Here is a 6,000-nt window from a genome sequence, read left to right on the forward strand (position 1 = left end):
TATAGGTTTCTCCCCCCCTTTCTTATTTTTTTCAGAACACATTTGTTGAATGAACCAAGCTGTCCCATGTAGTTATCCACGTTCCGGACTTCTCTGACTGCATCTCTTGGAGTGTTACTGAACACATTCTTCGGTCCTCTCCCTTCCCTGTAAATTGGTAGTTTGATCTAAAGACTAGATTAGATTCAGAGTCAACCTAAACCAACTTTTATATGTATGCAGAAAAGGTCATACACAAAGAGAGATGATAAACATAATTATTTCCTGGAATCTAAACACATGAGTTTATAATATGGCAGAGGCCCTTACACAAATATTTTTGTGGCCTCTTAGCTTCTTTTTCTTTCAAAAAGCAAGTATCAGTAACATAGGGCAGGTATTGTGTTCATTGTAGGAAACTGAAATGCAGAGATGCTTAAAAATGCAAAGCTTTATCTATGCATTAATTTATTGAATAAATACATATTCTCTGAATACTTGCTGTTTCATGCATGGTACTTTGAAGAGAAAATAAAGACAAGTTAAAGGAAGGCCCTTATCTTAAAGGAAATTTCATTTTAACATTGGAAGAAAACAGAATGCTGAGTAGTTATTATATCAGACAGGATGTTATTTCTGCAGTAAAATGCTCTCAAAAAGCATAATGGTAGTTTAAAATAGAGAGAATGGTGCTTGATTTGGCAGCACATTTACTAAAATGAGAATGATACAGAGAAGATTAACAAAGCCCCTGAATAAGGATGGCAAGCAAATTTGTGAAGCGTTCCATATTTTTCTGGCAATATGAAAAAACAGGCTCTTTAGACATGCCCAAAGGTTCACACTCACACTCTCACAATGTACTCTAACAAAAAGGAAATTTTTGAAATGTCAGGCATGGAATTTGAAATATGGATCACAAGCAAGCTCAGTGGGATCAATGAGAATATTGAAAACCAACACAAAGAAACAAAAATAATAATAATTCAGGACATGAATGAAAAATTCACAAAAGAGATAGTTCTGTTTTTTTAAAAACAGAACTTCTGGAAATTAAAGATTCATTTAGGGAAGTACAAAATACAGGGGAAAGTTTTAACAATAGACTAGACCAAGCAGAAGAAAGAATTTCAGAGCTCAAAGACAAGGCTTTTGAATTAACTAAGTCAGTCAAAAATGAAGAAAAAAGAATCAAGAAGAATAAACAAAGGCTTCAAGAATTATGGGATTATGTAAAACAACCAAACAAAAGAATTATAGGTCTCCCTGAGGGAGAAAAAGAAAAGCAAAAAAAAAAAAAACACCTGCTTAAAGAAATAATGGAGGAAAACTTCCCTGGTCTTGCTAGAGATATAAACATCCAGGTACAAGAAGGTCATTGAACTCATGGGAGATTCATGCAAACAGAACATCTCCAAGACACATAATCATTAGACTGGCCAAAGTCAAAGTGAAGCAGAAAAATCCTACAAGCTGTGAGACAAAAGCATCAAGTAACTTAAAAATGAAAACCCATCAGACTAAGGGCAAACTTCTTAGAGGAAACCTTATAGCCAGAAGGGAATGGGGTCCTATCTTTAGTATTCTTAAACAGAACAATTGTCAGCCAAGAATTTTGTATGCTGCAAAACTAAGCTACATAAATGAAGAAGAAATAAAGTCTTTTCCAGACAAGCAAACACTAAGCGAATTTGTCACCACTAGACCTGCCCTACAAGAAATCCTTAAAAATCCTCTATACATCAAATAGAGCAATTGAAACCACTGTGAAAACAACTGAAGGTAAAAACTCATAGCTCTTACAAAAAAACAGTAACACAAGGGAGAAAACAAAGCAATGAGATAACAATCAACAGGATGACTGGTACATACAGTATCTCACATTGAATGTAAACAGTCCAAATGCCCCACTGAAAAGACATAGATTAGCAGAGTGAATTTAAAAAAAAAAAACAAATATATACTGTCTCCAAGAAACCCATTTAACTCATAAAGTTTCTCATAGACTCAAGGTAAAGGGGTAGGAAAAAAATAGTCTATGCATTGGAAACCAAAGTGAGCAGGAATAGCTATTCTTATATCATATAAAATACACTTTAAATCAAAAACAGTAAAAAAAAGAAAAGATGATCATTATATAGTCACAAAGGGATTGATTCAGCAAGAAGATATAACAATCCTAAATGTATATGCACCTAACACAGGAGCCCCAGATTCATAAAAACAAATACTACTAGACTTAAGAAAAGAAATAGACAGCAAAATCATAATAGCTGGGGACTTCAGCACTCCACTGACAGAATTAGATAGATAATCAAGGCAGAAAATCAAAAAAGAAACATTCAATTTAAATGGGACTCTAGAACAAATGGGCCTAACAGACATTTATAGAACATTCTACCCCAAACTGCAGAATCTAGATTCTTCTCATCAGCACATGAGACATTTTCTAAGATAGGTCATAAGTTAGACAAAACAAGTCTCATCAAATTTTTAAAAAATTGAAATCATACCATATACCTTCTCAGACTACAGTGGAGCAACACTAGAAATCAATTCCAAGAACTCTCAAAACTACACAAACATATGGAAATTAAACAACCTGCTGCTGAATGATCCTTGGATCAATGACAAAATCTAGATGAAAATTTAAAAAAAAAATTTCGAATTGAATGGCAAAGGTGACACATGCTACCAAAATTCCTGGGATACATTTAAAGCAGTGCTAAGATGTAAGTTCACAGCACTAAATACCCACATGAAAAAGGCAGAAAGATCACAAGTTAACAACCTAATGTCACACCTCAAGGAACTAGAAAACAAAGAACAAACCAAACCCAAAGCTAGCAGAAGAAAATAAAGAACAAAGATGAGAGCAGAACTAGACCAAAAAGAAACCAAAAAAATGATACAAAGGATCAAACAAATGAAAAGTTGGTTCTTTGAAAAGATAAACAAAATCAATAGACTATTCACTGGATTAACCAGAAATAGAAGAGAAAGGATACAAATAAGCTCAGTCAGAAATGAAAAAGGAGGCATTGCAACTGATACCACAGAAATACAAAATATCATACAAGATATGATAAAAACCTTTATACACACAAACTAGAAAACCTAGAGGAAATGAATACATTTTTGGAAACTCACAACCTCCCAGTTTTGAATCAGGAAGAAAAAGAAATCCTGACCAGACCAATAATGAGTATTGAGATCTCCCAAGAAAAAAAATCCCAGGTCCAGACAGAGTCACAGCTAAATTCTATCATATCTACAAAGAAGGAATGGCATCTATCCTACTGGAGCTATTCCATAACATGAAGAAAGAGGGACTCCTCTCTTAACTCATTCTATAAAGCCAGTATCACCCTGATACTAAAGCTAGGAAAGGATACTACAACAACAACAACAACAAAAGAAATCTACAGACCAGTAGCCTTCATGAACAGAGGTGCAAAAATTCTCAAAAAAATACTAGGAAACTGAATCCATCAGCACATCAAAAAGATAATTCACCAAGATCAAGTGGATTTCATTCCAGGGATGCAAGGACAGTTCAACATAGGCAAATCAATAAATGTGACTCACCACATAAACAGAATTAAAAACAAAGACCATGTGATCATCTCAATAGATACAGAAAAAGTAGTTGATAAAATTCAGTACCCCTTTATGATAGAAACCCTCAGCTAACTAGGCATATAAGAAACATACCTCTTTTTTATAGAATGACTTTTGTTTTTCTGGGTAGATGCCCAATAATGGGATTGCTAGATCGAATGGTAGGTCTACTTGAATCTGTTTAAGGTATCTCCATATTGTTTTCCACAGGGGTTGCACTAGTTTACAGTCCCACCAGCAGTGTATGAGAGTTCCTGTCTCTCCGCATCCATGTCAACATGTATTGTTTTGGGACTTTTTGATAAAGGCCATTCTCACTGGAGTTAAGTGATATCTCATTGTGATTTAGATTTGCATTTCCTTGATGATTAAAGATGTTGAACAATGTTTATAGCAGCACAATTCACAATTGTAAAGATGTGGAAATAACCCAAATGTCCATCAATTCATGAATGGATTAGCAAAATGTGGTATATGTATACCATGGAATATTACTCAGCTATTAGAAATAATGGCGCTATGGCATCTCTTTGGTTCTCCTGGAGAGAGTTGGAACCCATTCTATTAAGTGAAGTATCCCAAGAATGGAAAAATAAGCACCACATGTACTCACCAGCAAACTGGTTTCCCTGATCATCACCTAAGTGCACATTTGGGAATAACACCGATTGGGTATTGGACAGAAGTGGGGGCTGGGGAGAAGGGATGGGTGTATACCTACTTGATGAGTGCGATGCGCACTGCCTGGAGAATGGACACGCTTGAAGTTCTGACTAGGGGGATGGGGGTAGGGGAGGGGATGGATGCATACCTACATGATGAGTGCGATGTACACTGTCTAGGGAATGGACACACTTGAAGCTCAGACTCCGGGGGATGGGGGGGCATGGGCAATATATATAACCTGAACTTTTGTACCCCCATAATGAGCTGAAATAAAAAAAAAAAAAGAAAGAAAGAAACATACCTCAAAATAATAAAAGCCATATATGACAAACCCACAGCCAACATCATACTGAATGGGGAAAAGTTGGAAACATTCCCCCTAAGAACTGGAACAAGATAAGAATGTCCACTGCCACCACTTCCATTCAACATAGGACTAGCCAGAGCAGTCAAGTAAGAGAAAGAAATAAAGAGCTTCCAAATCAGGAAAAAGAAGGTCAAACTATCCCTGCTTTCCAACAATATGATCTTATTTCTAGAAAACCCTAAAGATTTCTCCAAAGGACTCCTAGAATTGATAAATAAATTCAGTAAAGTCTCAAGTTACAAAATTAACATACACAAATCAATAGCATTTTTATACACTAATAGCAGTCAAGCTGAGAATCAAACCAAGAACTCAATAGCATTTGCAATAGCTGCAAAGAAATTAAAATACCTAGGAGCATACTTAACCAAGGAGTGGAAAGATATCTGCAAGGAGAACCACAAAACACTGGTGAAAGAAATCATAGATGACAGAAACAAATGGAAAAACATTCCATGCTCATGGATTGGAAGAATCAATATTGTTAAAATTTCCATACTTCCCAAAGTGATTTACAGATTCAATGCAATTCTAGAGAAGTAGAAAAACTAATCCCAAATTTCATATGGACTCAAAAGAGACCAAATAGCCAAAGCAATCTTAAGCAAAAAGAATAAATCTGGAGGCATCATATTACCTGACTTCAAATTATACTACAAAGCTATAATAACCCAAACAGCATGTTACTGGTATAAAAGTGGACACATAAATCAACAGAACAGAATAGAGAACCTACAAATGAAACCATAAAGCTACAGCCAGTGATTTTTGACAAAACAGACAGAAACAAACAGTGAGGAAAGGATGCCCTATTCAATAAATGGTGGTGGGAAAATTGAATAGCCACAGGCAGAATAATGAAACTGCTCTTTGTGTGTGTGCTCTCTTACCATATACAAAAATTAACTCAAGATGGATTAAATATTTAAATGTCTGACCTGAAACCATAAAAAATTCTAGAAGAAAATCTAAGAAAAACTCCTATGGACATTGGCGTAGGCAAAGAAATTATGACTAAGACCACAAAAGCAAATAGAGCAATAATAAAAACAAATAAATGGGACTTAATTAAACTAAAACGTTTCTGGACATCAAAGGAAATACTCAACAGAGTAAATAGAAAACCTACAAAAAGGGAGAAAATATTCACAACTGTACATCTGACAAAGGACTGATATCCAGAATCTACAAGGAACTCAAAAAATAACTCAAACAAATAAGTAAGAAAAAAATAATAATAATACCATTGAAATGCTAGCAAAAGATATGAACAAATATTTTCAAAAGAAGGTAGCCTAATGGCCAAAAAAAAATATGAAAAAGTGCTCAACATCACTAATCATCAGGGAAATACAAATTAAAACCCA

The 6,000-nt window shown here is 34.9% G+C and overlaps 1 non-coding gene across 1 annotated transcript; it reads left to right on the forward strand.

Moving 5' to 3' along the window:
* The first annotated feature begins 668 nt into the window (after nucleotides 1-668).
* Nucleotides 669-775, forward strand: LOC138400382 (U6 spliceosomal RNA). The gene has a single exon (XR_011236277.1). It is a non-coding gene; the product is annotated as a U6 spliceosomal RNA (small nuclear RNA).
* Nucleotides 776-6,000: the final 5,225 nt, after the last annotated feature.

Source organism: Eulemur rufifrons, chromosome 19 (assembly GCF_041146395.1).
Source record: "Eulemur rufifrons isolate Redbay chromosome 19, OSU_ERuf_1, whole genome shotgun sequence".
NCBI classification, from domain to species: domain Eukaryota; kingdom Metazoa; phylum Chordata; class Mammalia; order Primates; family Lemuridae; genus Eulemur; species Eulemur rufifrons.